This window comes from Marmota marmota, unplaced genomic scaffold (genome assembly GCF_001458135.2).
Source record: "Marmota marmota marmota unplaced genomic scaffold, marMar, whole genome shotgun sequence".
NCBI classification, from domain to species: Eukaryota; Metazoa; Chordata; class Mammalia; order Rodentia; family Sciuridae; genus Marmota; species Marmota marmota.
Genome location: NW_026000174.1, coordinates 50,032,166 through 50,050,816, shown reverse-complemented (window position 1 = coordinate 50,050,816; position 18,651 = coordinate 50,032,166). Strand labels below are relative to the sequence as shown.

The window sequence follows — 18,651 nt, the reverse complement described above, 5'->3', positions numbered from 1 at the left end:
AGCAACTGCAGCATTAGGAATGAGTATGCTTACCTAAAACAGACAAACTGAGACACTGAAAGGGAAAGCAATTAGTTCAAGGTCACACCACATTTGGAGATTTCTTTTGACATTCGGGAAAAGGAAAAGGCTGACCTTTTTAAAGATACAATAACTAAATCTTTATAGGAAAGATAAGGGCAAAATGACATTTTCCTTAATATACTCCCAGAAACAGTATTAACATTTGTTTTGCTATATATTCATGTAGAAGAAACTAACTTTAACCTCTAGTTGGGAAGTCTGGCTGGATGAGATAGGTAAAGATACCAAGGAAGAATTGTCCAAAGAATGCAGAGCAAGAGTCTGATTTCTTTTCCACCTTTGCTGCATTGTTAAGGGAGAGCCCAACAGTGATCTTGCTGGTGAAGTAAGAATATATGGAAGAGGACCTACAGTGACTGATAACTTTGTATCACATATTTGTAACAGCAGGTGCCAGTAATAACCAAGTGCTCATGAGATGTCAGCCACTGTGTTATTTCACATGCACTATTTCATTTTAATTCTTTTAACACTGTGGAATAGATGTGGCCTGTTATTGATGAGGTTAGGTAACCCAGCTAAGGCAGCACAGCTAGGAAGTAGTACAGTCAATGTTTCAACACTGGTGTTGGATTTAAGATCCAAACTTTTAGCCAGCATTAAATATACATGGTGAGAAGTTACAAACACATATTCTTCCTTTTTTGTTTTCATTTTTGTATTTGACAGGATCTAACCAACACTGGACATAAAGTTACCATTCAATTAAGCCCTAAGGGTGACCAGAAGCATTTGCTAAAGGAACGGCATGCCTCATTCTCAGATTCCTACCTTTACCCTTAGCAATGCTGTACAATTGGCTCCAGATCAAACATTTACTGTTTTACTCATCCTTTCATATATTTGAATTGACCACTTGCTCTGTGCCAGGGACCATGCAGTGAATAGAGGATACAGTCATAGCAAGAAAGTCAAGGTCCATGCTTCCAGGGACAGCACATCTAGCAGAGGCAGATAAACATCTCTACAAATAAAAGAAGACATCAGATAACAGTTCTGCAGAAAATTAAAACATAGTGATGTAACTTGACATTGGGAGGCTACTTCAGTTTCTTGGAAGAGATGGTCCAAAAGACTATCACCTGCAAAAGGCAGAGGGGAAAGGTGATAAGCAGAGGGAATTGGGAGTGCAGAGACCCTATTTGGACATGGAAAGAGGCTTCTGTGACTGGAGAGGACAAAATGCAGGAGCTGGTGACATGGGAGAAGGTCAGATAAAGACTGAGAGGAGGTTGAAACCAGAGAAAGAAGGTTTTTATACATCAGTGTGAGGCATTTTAATTTTTTTTTCTGTGACTTTGCATGGACCTTGTCCTCTTTCGCAAGGGACTCTTGTCCCAAAAGGTGACTTTGGTGATAGGAAAAAAGCTAAATACTTAGGAAAACTAATTTTACCTAAAATTTATCAGTTAATATTTCATATGAATAAGAGAGAATGAAAAAGCCCCCAAACACTCTCTGTGCCTTCATTTATATTTGAAAGGTACTTTTCTGACACTTCAATCAATCAGTGGGTGCTATTAATCTGCATACTGTGTTACAAGGAGCTGCTGTTCTTCTTGACTTTTTCCTTTTCTTTTTGTTCTTCTCAGGAAATTAATTCATGTCATTTCCATTTGAAATCCTGTGGCATTTGACTGCACAGACACTTAGAGGCACCCTTACAGGACTGGAAGCTTAGTTAAATGCAATGCTAGTCAACAGTACCTTAAGATAAAGGAAAAGGGGCAGGGGGCAGTTTCAGGGCCCCAAAGTCACATACGGAAAATGGCTTAACGCAGGCCTGAAGGTCTATGTGGAAAGGTTTCTAAAATAGTTGACTTTGGTGAGTGATGTTGGCAGTTTGGCTCTTAACATTTTTCCAATGTTGTATCTTACTGCGAAAGGAACATTTGAGCAAGTGTTTGTAAGATGTCATCAATTTCACTTTAGAATTTGGATTTTGAAAAAGACTGTACTTGAAAACTTTGGGAGCATTTTCTGCAGTTAGAGTTGGAGACAACTGATTTGTTTTATTCGAAAGGTTAAATAAAGTCAATCATATCATTCTGTTGATCTACACGAAAGTACTTCTCCACGCAGAAATATTCTGATAAAAGCATGCAATCTGAGTCCAAAGGGCCCTCAAAGGTCATCAGTCTAGCAGGTCTCAGACTTTAACACCTCTCATGTCATAAAAAATGGATAAATATGCAGTGGTTCAATATAGTGTTTGCAGTTTTGCACTTTGCCAAGTGATTATATTTTTGAATAAAAATTTTTAAAAATTAAAAATAATTTAATTGTAAAAATATAGGAAATATTTGTCACCAACTGAAGATGTTTTCATTACTTTTGACTAGTTAATAGGATATCCACTCTGTTTTGACCAGCATTTCACTTTAGTAGGCCCATGGATATTTAACTAGAGAAAAATGTTTAAGAACTGCTAATTTAAGTTTGCCTGAAAGACCCAACCACCCTAAAGACCCATGGTGACCTTGTTTGAGTAACTCAGATGGCAGGAAAATGACCACCTCGCCTAGAACGTCTATTCAATGTTCAGAAAGCATTTAAATACATTAAATGAGAGTTGTGCATAGCTTCCAACTAGAATGTTGCACATGTACATACATTCACACATATGCACAAGTAACAAATATGCAAATCAGTAAAACTTTGTATGGTCTGGCACTTCGCATTCCTTAGACCCACCTCTGTCTCTCCAACCCCAAAGTTGCTGCCTTTGTTTGAATCCTAATAATTTTCAATAACCTCTTATTTGTGCTCCTGTGGCCCCTTGTTCCTCTTTTCCCAATTCAATTGCATCCTGCCCCTGGGATGTCTTTTGTAAACCCCAAATTTATCATGTCACCCCTCAACTTAATATCCTTCAATGATGTTCCTTTACTTTCACACAAACCCCTTCAAAAGAAAAAAAAGAAAGAATGCTCCATCTGGCTGATATAAGTGGGTCCATTTCTTGGCCTTTCATCTCCTTCCCCTGCCACACATTCCCTTTAAGCTCAAGCCCAGAAGTATTTGCAGTTCTCCTAACACACAAACAAAGAATGTTTGTCAAGTTCAAACTCAGGTCTATGAAATTTCAAACCTGCTGCTGCACCTGGCTCAACTCCATGCTGTTCCCGTGGACCAAGCATCTGCCTTATCTGAGTATGCACTAACCCTTCCTAAAAATATAAGTGTCTCTGGGAGGTGATGACAAGTGTCTAGTATTTTGCCCATCATTATCTATACAGAATGCACTAAAATCGATACTCCATAAATAAGTTGGATTGGATTAAACTAAATTGCTAGTACTTTTGTGCAAACTTGCTCATTCAATACCCTTCTTCCTGCAGAAGGAAGATACCTTCTGCAGGAAGAAGGGTATTCTTCCTGCAGAAGGACAATACCTTCTGCAGGAAGAAGGGTATTGAAGGTTGAGGCCTTCTGTTTATACAAAGGCAAATAAAAAGGGAAAGTGATGAAAAAGCAAGATGGGCCTCTTCATAGAAGCTCTGTCCCTATAATTTTGCCAACCTTTAAACGTAGAAATAAAAGAAACAATATCAAGGACTGAAGAATTAAGAAATCTCTATGGCCTTTTTGACATCGAACCTAAAACTCCATAAGAACGGTCACAAAAATACATGGAATCATTTGCAAGAATTAATTAAAGCAGAAAATTAAATTTTAACCGGTCATAATTGTTATCCCAATGAAAATGTGAATTCCCATAAAAATTCTAAAAAGTTCATTAAAAATCCTTTTCAGGAAGAATATCAGCTGAAGGTTTTATTACAGTGTGAAGCATTCAATCACTTAACAGTCACTCACTGTTTATTCTGTGCAATGAAACCACAAGTCTGGCACATGCCTCATGTTCCTTACCTTCTACCAGGATATTTATTTTAACTCTGATTGAATGTATAAAATTAACACATTTTTTGATGGATTTAAAAGATCAGTGTAGTGAGTCAAAGAATTCCCATTCCAAGTCCACTCCCATTTTGAAAACCCACATTTCTTTATATAAACTATGCTTATTTACTTGGTGTAATATTTCATTCATGTGATGGTAACAGTGTTTTCTTTTTCATTGTAAATAGGAGAGGTTGTTTTTTCACAAGTCTGCAGCATCTCTTGGGCAGTCATTTTCTTCCCTTGAAAAATTTGTGCATATTAGCAACCTGCACATTTAAAAATTCAGATTACTTGATGTTATCCGAATTATGTGCTAATGTATTAATGAAGAGAACTGAATTTTAAGTCCATGCACTTGGTTTCCAGAAAACACAATAGTGAAGTGGTTGAGAAACAAGGTGACCATTGCTTGAATCTGTGTTGTGTGGTTAAAGTTGAAATAAAGTAACATTTTTAAGGGGTTGTTTAGTATCAAGTGCTGATTTAGCTGGATAAATGCAGCTATCTTCTCAAATTACACAACTGGATTCACACCATCTACTAATTCCTGGTGGAGTTTTAAAGATACCTTTACAGGCAATTTTCTTCCCAGTACAAAGATTTCCAAGTTAGATGATACAAAAATACCACCATCTAGAATCAATCCACAAATACCACACGCCTTAGAAACATTTGATAAAGGAGATGGTATTTTACAAGGGCCATGGTCACGATAGAAAAAAGGATTGCTATAATGTAATCAGGTCTAAATCAATTCAGAATCAGTTGTCAAATTGGCATATCTTGGTTACTCTCATCTTTTATTTAGTCAGTCCTAGAGTTTGCCAACCTGCCTAGTATGGTCTGAAAGAGAAGGACCCCTCTGTAGAAAAACCTGCTTTGCTAATGCCTTCCTCTCCAGACTTCTTTTGTTGTCTACATTTTCCTAGAAAGAATATTTTAAAACTACTTTCAAAATATGGACTGTCTGGATTTCTGTGTGGCACCAAATAATTGATCACTTCTCCCTTAGCTGAATATGTAAGTTAGTTAAACTTGAACTCTGCTCATCTTTGGGCAATGACTTTTTTCCCTCCTGTTGTTTTTAATAATGCACGTATCCTGTTCTTTGTCCTCTGATTGCAAAATGGGCAATTCTGTATCCACCCATTTTATGTTCCCATTTATGAAGCTTTGATCACATTAGCTATTCCTTTCATAAAGTCCTCTTGGACTGCCTCCTCTGTCCCTCAGGTCCTGCTCTTTACACTTACTTCTGATAAAATTTGGATCATATAATATCATTTCTTGAATTAGCATAACTACTATCTATCAATTGAAACTCCCCCAACCAAGTAAGACAGTTCATCGAATCAAAATTCACTAAGAGGCCCAAATGCCAGGCACTGTGCTAAGCAATGCAGGTACTAATAAGTGTTAAAGTAGGGATTTATTCTTCAAATTGACTAGTCCTGGTTTTCTCCATTCATCTTAGCTATTTATAAAAACTATTCATGTATTTAGAGTATGAATCTGTTTGGTCTTTTTTAAATATACATTGCAAATAGTTTCCCCGGTGTTGTAGTTTATTGTTATATATGGAATGGATTTTTTCTTTATCATTTATTCCCTTAGACTTTCTCATCTGCTCTTCTCTTTCCCAAGTTAGCGGGTATTAGAGAGGATATAGAATGAGTAAGAAGAAACACTAAAGGCAAAGAGTATGCATAGGAAGTTGTAACTGGTCTCTGCAAAATAACACAAAACAACAGGTAGATGTGTGAACCACTCCTATAACAGCAGCAACGAATGTCATCAAGAAAGTTGGGACAACTGAGTAGTTAGGTCTTCCATCAGACCTTGCACATAAGGGAAAGTTATGATTCATCTGTTGGAATAAGTAATTTGTTTAAATTGTGCCAAACATGGAAAATTTTCTTGCCAGTAAAACCCAGTAATCATTAAAGAAATATGCTCTTTGTCAGGGATAGAGGATGTGGTTGATTGTGATGACCACCCTGGTTCTTCGCTTTCTTGTGTTATATAACTTTGCAGGGACCTTTCATTGAGGGTGGGATGCCATGTCCCAATCCTTAACAGTGGGCTTAACCAAGTGATATGCTTTGTCCAGTGGGAAATCAACTGATCCAATTCACACTGAAGTTTGAAAAAACACTCATCCCCTTTTCTGCTGGCTCTCTTGGAATTTTGCCAGTGACAGGAATTATGCTTGGGCCAAACTGATGAAAGGGGAGAGTGAGTCATGGATTGTACTGGTTGGCCCAGTGACCCTAGCCAAGACCATTCTAGATCATCAAACACTGAGCCTGCCAAGATGAGAAGAGCCACTTAACCAGTCTCTGCCCTTCAGACTCATGAGAAATAAATGATTGTTGTTTTCAGCTACTAAGTCATGGCCTGCTTTATCGAGAATCAATTGCTAACTGATTCAAAAGTCATATACTTCTCTGATGAAATCATCTCTTTTGGTCTCATTTTCTCTTTATCTTTTTTTTTGTATTTCAATGATTGTAAAAAGTATCTCATCTTTCTAACATTTTGTATACTGCAGTAGAAAGAATATTGGATAAGAGAGAAAATATGTAGGCCATTCCATTTCCTAATATCATAATCTTAGACATTTATCCACTCAAAAATATACAAAGCATTAGAAATGTGAAAATGCACTTTTGAGATCTATCATGATTTACAGGGGAATACAGACTGGGAGCAAATTATTTCTATCCATTATAAGTATTTGTTAACACCCACAGTCCCTGAAGTGAATTAATCAGGGCTACAATCTTGCCTTCTTCACTACCTAGCTGGGTGCTTTTATTTAACTTCAACCCCAATTTCTCTTAAATGATATGGAATGCTATCTACCTTACATGGTTGGACAATATCATGAGCTGAAATCTGTAATCTACTTAGAACTATGCTTGGTATTTGTAAGCTCTCATTAAATGCTAGTTATTAGTACATATTTTTGTTTTGTTTTTTATGGTGCTAGGGATTGAACCCAGGGCCTTGTGCATGCAAGTCAAGCACTTTGCCAACTGAGCTATATCCCAGCCCAAATTTAGTACATATTTTTAGAAGCATAAGAGCACAGGAAAGTAAGACTATATGGGGTGAGGACTGATATTGGGGTAGTCATCATGAAGGGTAGACCTTTCAAAAATGTAGAGATTTGCAAATGTACTGGGACCTTTGGCTCCTTATCCATTTTTTCAAGGAATAAAGAATAGATGGCTGTTAGGATCTTCTAGCTCTGGAATACAACATGTATGAAATATTATCTAGCACCACACATGTTGTAAATCCCCACTAATTTTGGTGTTTTAACATCAAAGTAATTTCTAAAAAAAGAAGTTAATCTACTAGGCACAGTGGTGCATACCTGAAATCCCAACCACTCAGGAGGCTGAGGCAGGAGGATGACAAATTCAAATCCAACCTTTACAATTTAGTGAGATCCTGTCTCAGAATAAAAAGGAAAAAGACTAACAGATATAGTGGTAGAGTACCCCTGAGTTCAAGGCCTAGTACAAAATAAATAAATGAATAAATAAAAGTGAATCTGATGAAGTTAACTCATGTCATCTTGTGTAACTACAGAGGCAAGCTTGATGCACTTATTTTACAGGCTATTCTGGTCCTAGTGTAATAGTGTTGGAAGTAAAAAGTGAATATCAATTTCCAGAATTAATAACACAGAATAAAGCTTCACTGCTTAAGAATGTATTATTCTTCAATAGAGTAGCCTACAGACTATTAAATCTAATTAATAAACATAATACACACTTCTATATTTTTAATTTTTAAGCAAAGTTACTGAATTCATTCTATTTCCTATTTTGTATTTCTGATTACAAGATACTGTCCCCTGCTGTTTGCTAAAGATTACACCAGTTAGAGTCACCAAGACACAGTAAAATAATTTGATAATTGTGTTTCACTACTCAAATGTCTGGAAATCAGAGAATCGGGGTGGAGCTCTGTATGTCCATGGGACAAACATGTCATGCTGACCCCTGCCTCTCCTTTTCCAACTCATCTCATTCCAATGGCATTTTGTCCTTTCCCTGATAACTAGACAGACTAATTGAGAGTATGAAGATGTGACCAATTACTGATTAGACAATTATTTCTTCTAACAGAGCTTTTATGATGAATTTTACCTGAACACAGACCCTGTCATTATTGACAGTACCTAGCAACCTCTACTGTATAACTATCTATATTTACATTGTTCTTAACAATGATTAAATTTGCTCATGTATTTTTATGACATTTAGTTTATTCACTATTTATTTCAATTTTTTTTTTAGTAAGGTCATTCAGTGACAAATATGACAATGCTGTTTCCCCACAGGGTTACAAGTTCATCTCTAGGAATCAGTGCTGATGACTGTGTGATTCTGGCTATCTTAGAGGCATTCCCCATGTTACCCACAACCTAGAAGTCAAAGCAAAACTAGAAAATTAGAAATTGCATAGGTCTGGGTTCAAAGCTTGGCTGTCATTTACCAAGTATGTGACTTTGCATTTCACTTTCCACACCCTCAAAACCTCTCAGGAGGTGGCTTTGAGTATTAAATAAGGTGATGTCAGAGATAGAGGGTGTGGTTGACTGTGATGACCACCCTGGTTCTTCACTCTCTTGTGTTATATAACTTTGCAGGGACCTTCCATTGAGGGTGGGATGCCCTGCCCCAATCCTTAACAGTGGGCTTAATGTGAGAAATCTAGCAACATATTGTACATATAATTATCAGTTGAAGCTAAATCTAAAAATGAAAGTCAAATAACTAAGCCAAGTTCTTATAGTGCAAATAAATAGCAGATGTGGGAAAAGGTACTGCAGCTGCTGCCGGTGTGATAGCTAACAGGAATGAGGACTCCTTGCTTTTCCTTTTTGATTAACTAACACCGATACTTCCCTGCTGTTTTTGTTCAATAGATTAATTCATTCTAAGAGGTGTTAAAGATGTCTGGTAGATAGCTATTAACCAGCTCTGAATAAACAAATCACTGGCCTTTTCCCTTGCAGTCAAAACCCCTAAAATATACATTTTTATTTCTCATGTTTTCCAGCATAGTTCCGAAACAGAGTGTAGACTCCTCTGAAGCCATCTAGAGAAGATGGTGAATATGCTTTTCAATGGTTTAGTTGTTGATAAGCTGCAATCAAAAAACACAAATTAGGGATGGAGTTGTATCTTAATGGTAGAGTATTCACCTTGCATGTGGGAGGCACAGGGTTCGATCATCAGCACCACATAAAATTAAAATTCTTAAAAAATTGCCCTTCAGATCAAAAATATTTAATAAAACCCAAAAATTGAAGTTGTACTCAGCTGCCTATTAATGTTTTCAATCAGTGCAGCATTTATTAAAAAATAGAAGCAATGCCTATCTCCCTCAACAGATATGCATTTTGACATGATTAATAATTACATGAAAACCTTCAAAAAGGTGGAGGGATTTTAATGAATTACAATCCATGTGTGAAGAAAGGTCTTTTGTTTGCAGGTTATTATATCTAAGGTCCATATTACAGCAAATTTTTAGCCCCCTAAGAAACTTATAGATGAAAATTTTTTAAAGTCTGAGCATGGGATTATATATTGTACTATAAAGGAAACAGGAAAAAAAGTAGAAAGAACATTTGGTATGAACTTGGATATGCCTCTGATGTTCCTTTAGTAAAAAGGCTTTTCTGACTGATGCTACTTCTCATAATGGTTTGCTCTCTTTGTTTTAAAACTAAGTACATACTCTGATCTCTCAAAAACAAAGAAAATCAGCAAAAAGATCATTATATAGAAAATTTGAAACAGAAATATTTATCAACTCCCCCCTTCGCCACAGATTTAATTTTTTGTTGTCCTTTGAATTATCATTCCTAGTTTTATGCACTTCTAATCTCAAGGTTTCCTATTTGAATGACATAAAAGGAACAACTATAGTTCATAGAAAGGACCTTATAAGTATTACATAGTGGAAAGAGAAAGCAAATATAAACATAGTGTGAATATCTTTGTTTTGTGGGCCATGTCCCTTCTTCTTAGGAGACCAGTGAAGTTGAAATGTGCCAACTGCCTCCCTAACTCTAGGTGATGGGAAAGCCCACATCTAGGAGCAAGGGATGTGGAATTGAGTTGTCAAGCTGTCGTGGATGTCTTGTACAAACTGAACAGGCCAATTTATTGCAACACTGCATAGGCTGAAGGCTCCTATCTGGCCTTTACAGTTGCTTCCTTCTGGTGAGATTATTCTGCCCAACCACAGGCTCCCTCCTCAGTAGCATTTGAGCTACTTCTGATTCTTTCTGAGGAACCAGTTCTAAAGAATAGTACTATGTTAATCCCTGCCTTGGGACCAGCCTGCTTCATTTCCAAGAGGCTCTCACCTTGCAATCTGAAAGTAACAGCTTTGTGTGTTTGGTGATCATTTTGAATCCTAATGGTGACTTGATTTCAATATCTTCCACATTGTAGTTCAAAACTCCTAGCTTTCCGGATGAAAACAAGCAGGCTTTTTGAAAAAAACGGACAACTTCTCCCTCACAGCCTGAATTTCTTTGCCTAATACTAACCTCCTAGCATGGGGTGTGTGTGCATGGTGGTGGTGTGTGTGTGTGTGTGTGTGTGGGGGGGGGTGCTTTGAAATGCCGCTGTTCCGGTTCTGCCCTCCAGGTGGCAGCAGTGCCACACCTTAGAGGCTCCAACCCCCTCTTCCCTGACTTCAAGTGTTAATGCAATTGACCAATCACTGCTAAGATGATGGGAGGTAATTGGGTAATTGTATTTTACTGATCACTAGCAGAGAAAGGGAAAGGGAAAGGGGAAAGAAAGAGGGGGAGAGAAGGGAAGGGGACTGCAGTCCGAAAGGGAGCCTTTGGGGCAAGGACCCTAAATGATAGGACGTAGAATTGGTCGAGAGAAAGCCTAGACTGGAGGCAGCTGCAGCCGGCGCAGGAAGCGCATTTATTTATTTGGAGGAAAAAGGAGGGGAGGGAGGAGAGCAAGGGGTAAGAAGAGGGTTCCGGCCGAAGTGGATGGAAGGGGACCGGGGTTTCTGCGGAGTAGGGAGCCGCCAACCAGGGCGATGGCGCTAAGGTCGGCGAGGAGCGGCTGTGCGCCTGACAACGCTTCTCCTCGCGGAGGACCTGCCGGCGTCGGAAAGGTCTGCGCCAAGAGGAACCAACTTGTGGCTCCAAAATGTACCCAACGCAGCTGGAAATGAGATCAAAGCTGCAGTTTCGTTCGAGAAGGATGAGAGGAGCCAGCGATTAGGGAATTTTTTTTCTTTTGAAAAACCTTCGTTCCTGTTTCTTCTTTCTTTCTTTCTTTCTTTCTTTCTTTCTTTCTTTCTTTCTTTCTTTCTTTCTTTCTTTCTTTCTTTCTTTCTTTCTTTCTTTCTTTCTTTCTTTCTTTCTTTCTTTCTTTCTTTCTTTCTTTCTTTCTTTCTTTCTTTCTTTCTTTCTTTCTTTTTTATTCTTTCTCTTTTTTTCCTTTTTTTTTTTTTCTTTTAAAAATTTGTTCCACACCGCGTCGGTCCCACCACTGCCTTCCCCATTTGAAATAAAAGCCCAGTCCGAACTTCCATCGCTGGCGCCCCTGGATCTGCTGTCCGCTGGTGGAGGAGAAGGGGACCTGGGTGCTGGCAGGGGCCACCGGCGAGGGACCGCATCACGCGTCTCCCCCGTGATCCTGGCCCTGATCGCGGAGTTCTGCCACACCTGGAAGATCTGGACCGGGTGCTGGGGTGGGGGCGGGGACAGAGTGAAAGCCACTCCGAGCCTTTAAAAAAAAAAAAAAATTAGCGGGGGGGAGGAATGGATTTCTTGACAGCTGACGGAGCCTTGAAATTTTCCTCCACTACCTCCGCCCCCGCCCCCCGCACTCCATTTAACGTGAGATTATGAAATTGCAGAGGCGGTGGAGGGAAGGAGACAGGATATAACCGGGAGTTTCGAGGGGAGAGGGGAAGGTGGCTGGCCGGGTGGCTGAAATCAAAAATCCAATTGCGCACTGGGTTGTGATGCGAAATCTAATCAGATCTTTGGCAAAGGGGCCGGCCGGAAGGGTAGCGAGTGGGGGGAGTTGATCCCCAAATTCTTGGAAGGGGGGTGTAGAAAAAGGAATCGACTATGTAAGAGGTGACTTTTTTGGTGGCGGTGGCTGCTGGGTGCCTTGCAAAAATGAAGAATGCGGGACGCAGCTCTCTCTGGGAGCCGAACGCAGTGGATAAACTGATCGTGCCAGAGAGAAGGAAGAACGAAGCTTTTTCTTCTGAGACCTGGATCTTAACCCAAATGTGTGTATGTGCACACCGGGAGCGTTGAAAAATGAAATAAGCCAGTGGCAGACCTGCGGGAATTGGTGTGTTTCTGACAAATAAATAATAATAAGACAGTTGCTCCCCCTCCCCAAAAGGATGATTGGAAATGAAAAAACGCGGATCCACGAAGGAAAAGTATGTTCATTTTTCTCTATAAAGGAGAAAGTGCGCCAAGGAGATATTTTTGGAGTGAAAAGTTTGGGGCTTTTTTAGGAAAGTAAAGACCTGATATGGTGGTTCTTCTTCATCATCATCATCATCTTCTTCTTCTTCTTCTTCTTGTTTTTTTTTTTTTTCTTTTTGAATTTCCCACAAGAGGAGAGGAAATTAATAATACATCTGCAAAGAAATTTCAGAGAAGAAAAGTTGACCGCGGCAGAATGAGGCATTGATTGGGGGAGAGAAACCAGCAAAGCACAGTTGGATTTGTGCCTATGTTGACTAAAATTGACGGATAATTGCAGTTGGATTTTTTTTTATCAACCTTTTTTTTTTTTTCCCCTCCCTCTCATTTTGGTGTCAAGATCATGCGTTTTCTCTTGTTCTTAACCACCTGGATTTCCATCTGGATGTTGCTGTGATGAGTCTGAAATACAGTGAGTGATCCTTATTTTCTTATTTATTTGTAAAACAATGTTCATTAATTTGGTGTTCTTGTTCTCCTTATATCCCCTTCTCCTGTGGTTTTTAAAAGATCTGGCTACTGGGGCACAGAAAATAAGGGACAGAGTGGCCCTCGCATTTGCTCCATCAGGCTGTGCTCACCGATAAGCTGGTTTGCTATAATGATGCAGGTTGTCTGCATCCTGGGGAAGCGCTTTTGCAAATGTTCAGTAAGAAAAAAAAATATCCCCAAGAAAGCTGCTGCAGTGTGGGGTGCTGGTACTGTGTGATTGACACTCTAGAATATATTTAAGTTACATGGGAGCCCCAGAGTTAGAAGCACAAAAGTATAGCTATTGGAAATCCAAGGGACCCAATTTAAATTTCATTATCCAATCTGACATTGCATATCAACAGAATGTATTCACACAAAAATATGATAATAAACCAAGCAGGTGAAGGATGGCTTCTGCCTGGTGGGTGAGTTGTAGGCTGGAGAGTAGGCATGGGGGAGGAAACTGGTGGAAAGGGGTGGTTGCACTTTGCACAGTCTCTCTTGCACACACACTTCTAAATATGGTCTTCACCTTACAGAGTTCTCACCAGGGCTAAGAATGAAATAAGGAGGACCCACTTCTCTTCAACAGAACCCCCTTCTCACTGATGGCTTCCTTGGCTAATAGATTGCACATAATTGTAAAGGACTTGGGCAATTGGCTTGGGTTATGTCAGAAATCTTCCCAGCCATCACTAGGACAGAGCTCTTGAGAAATAAGCAGAATCTAATGTCCTGTGGTAACTTAGAATTAGAAACCAAAGGAAAGGTTTGTTGTGTTGAGCACCAATATTTGTCATATGCCAGCTTTGTTGGGGGTAGGGGTGGTTGGGTCAATAAATAAAGATGAAAGAGAGGTTGAAAATGCTTAGAGAGCCTGAGGGCTTGCAGGATTACCTCCTCCCTCCCCAACAGCTGCCAGAGTCCTGGAGCTCAACTCTATTACAAAAGTCTGCTTCACGCTTGTCTGTTCCTCTCTGGGGCCTTCTATCAGAATCATGGACTCATATAACTAGTGCCAGAAGAGTCCTCAGAGATGTCATGCCAATAAAAGCAGAATCTGAGGCCTAGAGAAACTGTAACTCTTTGGTTAATGGCCAAACAGTATGAGACAGGTGACTCACCAACAGCCTCAGAACAGCAGACAAGTTTCAGACCCAAACTGGATAGGAGTCAGGCATACACAGCATGGCTAGTTCTGTTACCACAGCTCCCATTTTTATTAGGAGGGGTCAGGGGAGGGTACACTAGTCCCAAGAGAATGAAATAAACTTCTACCAGTGTAGATCTCAAGGATTGTAAACTCCAGCCTTCCTGCCCTTCTTCCCTCCTCTCTGTCCTCATTCTTTTTTCTTTTCCTTGTTTCTTTCTTTCTCTCTTTCATAATTCACATAAGTCTAGCTTTGATACTATTTATTTATTTATTTATTTATTTTTAAATAAGAGCCACAACTCTAGCATATCCCAAAGGAGATGAACAGCAGCTGTCCCTTGGGTTCCTTTTTAGTGTTGGGCACATTCAGTCCTGTTGAGTGGTGGACCTAGAAGAATTGTTAAAAAAACTGTGGAGTTAGATTTATATTAGGGAGGCAGTAACAGACACTAGAAATACCCCACTATAAGCCTCTGCCTCTGTTCTTTTGCTCACAGCACCTATTCTTATCCTTTTTATTACTCCTTAACTAAAGTAGCCAATAGCTGAGTGCTTCTCTAATTTATTTTTCTGGGCACCTGTTTCCAGTTGGGACCCAGTTCAGGTAATCCCTTTCCCAACCTATGAAAACACTCCTGCAGGACTCTTGTTTATTTCTTGAGCTCTTCCCTAAAGTCTTCTGCATAGTTTTACCATAATTCTCGGCATCATTTTGTTTGTTTGCTTGCTTGCTTAGTTTTATATGACCATTGTCAGTTCACAATCTGTGGTCATGGAAGGACTCAAGTTATGTTAAGGTTCTGATCAGCTACAACTTAGCACAATAGACCAAAAAGTAAGAAGGGGGAACAAAAAGTACTCTGATGCTTTCTACTTTGTAGTTCAACTCTAAGCTTCATATGGGAAACTGGCCTTGTGATTAGGATTAGGATGGGTCTGCCCATTGGTGGAGGGTTTGTTTTGTTTTGTTTTGTTTTTTAATTTTTTCTTAACATCAACATTTCCTCAGTGCTTATTCCAGTTAGACCTCAAAGACTTTTTTTTTTTTTTTTTTTTTTTGACATTGCACCTGTCACTGAACCTTCCACACACACACACATGCAACATTCCTGAGAGAGAAGGAGGGAGGGAAGGAAAGACAGGGAAAGAGAATCTGTTTAAAACTGTGAGCTGAGATGTGTCCTCCCACCCTCCTCCACAAATAGGGCATCTAAGGATGTTTTTCATGTGGTGAATCATTTCACCAGCATTACAGTTAGGAACGCAGACTCAGCTTGGGTTGAAGCTCCTTTGACTTGGCAGCCAGAGCCGGTCCTGCATTGAGAGCAAGTTATTCATGGGCTATTGAAAGAACTGTGGCTATGGTAGAACTGGAGATTTACCTGACCAGTTTATATCAAGGCAGAGGCTGGTGCCCACTGAGGAGCATTTTTGAATAGGTAGAAGCACAGGCCCAAATCTGCTAGGTATTACAAGATTTGCTTTTAACATTGCAGATGTGTTCCTCCAGCAATTTAATTGTTGTGTCCTTTGGGCAATACTTGGAATCTCTCTGGCCCTCAATTTTCCCATTTGTGGAATGGGAATGATAATATCTAATTTGTTGGATTGTTTTGTGAATTAAAAGTAATGTTATGCAAAACCCAAGCATAATAGGCCCTCTAAGGATGGCTGTTTGTTATGGTTATTCTTGGATTAATTAATTTGTATTTGCTTCCTGAGATTGTGCAAGTGACCTTACATTAGTAGTCAGGTTCCTTGTCTTCGGTCTTATCAGGACAGATTGTCTGAAGTATATCATTTTAGATATAAAATGTTGTTCCAGACCAGAAATTGTGAATAATGAATTTATGTTAAAAAGTATAGAAAACCATTAGCAAAACATAGAAGAGAATTTAGGAGAAAATAAAAATCATGTTTGTATAGTTTTGTTCTTAAAGTTGCACAGCATGGCTCTTGTGTATTAAATGTATCCTTTTGGCTATATAGGACATAGTGGGTACCTGAAATGCACAAAATAAAGACAAAGTCTATGCAATTATATAATTTAAGTTAAAGGTGTAAAATTCCTTTACTACTACTAAGACCCCAAAGTTCACGATTTGGATTCACTAGAAGGCTATTCATGATGAATCCTATATTACCTAAAAAACTGTCTTTACTTTGTGATAGGCTAAAACCTCAATAGAATGCATGGGATCAAGATAATTTAATGTATATGTACACGTCTTATTGCTTACATGTGCAAATCTTCCAAAACCAACTTGCTAGTGGTTTTTCTGAGGGAGCCAATCATGGTCATTGTTCAAGATTTCACTCTCTACAGTAGTAGCCTTGGGCTCTGTCCATCTCCTCAATATGCCTCTAAGGAATTCTTCTCCCTTCATGGAGAAAAGGACTTCTAGTATTGTAATTATTGTTATCCTTGATGTCATATCTGTGAAATAGCAGAGTTGGACTGGGAAGTTGTCTGTTGCGTTTTGATGATATTTTTGAAAATAATTTAAAATTGGTATCAATTCTGTAAAAGTATTCCAAAGTTGATCATTTTCTCTTAAGGAGAGATGGAAATTATGTATGCACATCCTATAAGCATTTGATACATTTTATTTTTTTATGTGCTTTTTAAAGATAACAAAGAAATTAGGTGAAACTTGGTTGCTATCAACCAAAGTGGATTCAAATACTGAGCTTTTTCACTGGGCCACATGTTACATGCACCATTTAGCCTCCCTGAGCCTGTTTGCTTATCTGTAAAATAGAACTGCTTGGAACTGGCTGGTGTGAGAATGAAATCAGAAACCATATGTCATGCACAGCAAGCATTCAATAAATGCACATTTAAATTGATCATCTCTGATTTTAGTTATGAAATGCATGTTTGAATAAAAACAGATAGTCTTTGTTGAGAGGTAACTGTAAATTCACATTTTCACCGACATAGATTAAAAAGGCGAAATGTGTAGACAGGATCAAGTTTGAAATAGGACATAAGTCCTTACAACCATTTTTTTTGCAAGGTCCTACAGTTTTACCATATATTTGGAAGTGCAGTCAATGTCATTCCCTCAGCAAAGAATGGGAAATATACTCAGTGATTTCTATAAAATGCATTTTGTGTCCATGTAAACTTTGGTGAGATTATCAATTGTTAATTATTTTATATTATAGGCACAAAAAAAGAATGATTTGTAAATGGTGTCTAAGGAGACTCTCTAAGGGGATTAAGAATCTGCCACATCTTTATTTTCTTCAAAATGACTTCTCGGGAGACATGTAAATTTGACAGTTGAAATTTGGTTAGACAGATCTTGTGGCTGAGACAATGTGCTTATAACACTCTCTGAGGGCAAGAGTATTGTTTTTTTTTTTTTTTTTATTATTATTGGAATGTCCTCAGCTCCTCAGAGGAGTACCTGATAGATACTGTGCATGCAATCAGTTGTCCTTGAATGACTAACTTCATTTATTTTAAGAAGCACCCCCTCTAATGGACTCAACTGAGTGTGTACACCGTTGCACACACACACATGTAGGCACACACATATAAACAAGTCTTGTTTTTAGGAATCTATAGAAGTTGCCTGAGAAATGTCAATTAATATACACGCGCGTGCGCGCACACACACATGCACACAGTACCACCACCACCATCACTCCCACCACCATTGTGTGTCTTCCTTATGTTGAAAATGCTGAGGTCTGAATAAAGCATACTTTTCTGAATTTTGGTGTTATTAATGGACTATGACATTTTGGACAATTTACCTCACCTCCATAGGTCTTATATTCTCCTCTTTTAATTAGAGGTAAAAAGTGAGGTTGCTCCAAGTACTAAGATTCTAGGATTCTGAGTTGATAGTTGACAATTTAGAAGTTCAGCACTTCTAGGAATTAAAAATGTATAATCCCTAATGGCAGGAAACTGGTTATTCAAATGTGAAGAAGAATAGCATAGTATTATGGGAGAAAAGTAGAATGAGCATTGCAATGGTAGCTATGTGGGTAAAAAGCCAGAGTAAATGGCTGAAGGGTTTGTAGGAGTTATACTATGAGAATTACAAATGCAAACATTGGATTCCGCCTTTATGTTACCACCTTCCAGCTGGTGGCTTCTACCTTGGCCATTTAAACTTGCTACCCTCAGTGCCTCAACTGTAAAATTATAAATCTTTTTTTTCTAGTTATTTTAGGAGCATTAAGATATGCAAGTATTTGGCATATGAATGGGATTCAATCACAAGTAATAGCTTCTTTGCCTTATTTTGAAATCTGTGCTTATTTTCTATAGAAATAGAAACATTTAACTATCAAATCTGTGTTTTGCATTACATTTGCTGAGTATGCGAATTTTTTTTTTTTTTGCCAAATCTACTTTCAAAGTAGGTGATGTTATTGTTGATATTATTGTCAGTAAATTCATAATGAAGTCTAAAATGACCAAAAAAACTTATATAATACTAACAATTTTATTTCAACTTATGTACAGATTTATGGCAGCCTTCGATGGTTACAGATG

At 38.5% G+C, this 18,651-nt stretch overlaps 1 protein-coding gene across 11 annotated transcripts in view; it reads left to right on the top strand.

Moving 5' to 3' along the window:
* The window catches only part of Lrrc4c (leucine rich repeat containing 4C), a 1,134,834-nt gene that overhangs the window by 951,889 nt on the left and 164,294 nt on the right, over nt 1-18,651 (top strand). For 5 of the 11 annotated variants that reach the window (XM_048788633.1, XM_015477791.2, XM_048788631.1 and 2 more), the window contains exon 1: nt 11,445-12,917. The exons of the other annotated variants lie outside the window; for them this stretch is intronic. The gene's annotated coding sequence lies outside the window, so the exon portion shown is untranslated. Of the gene's footprint in view, nt 1-11,444; nt 12,918-18,651 lie in introns of those variants that run through there. 11 annotated transcript variants of the gene reach the window in all.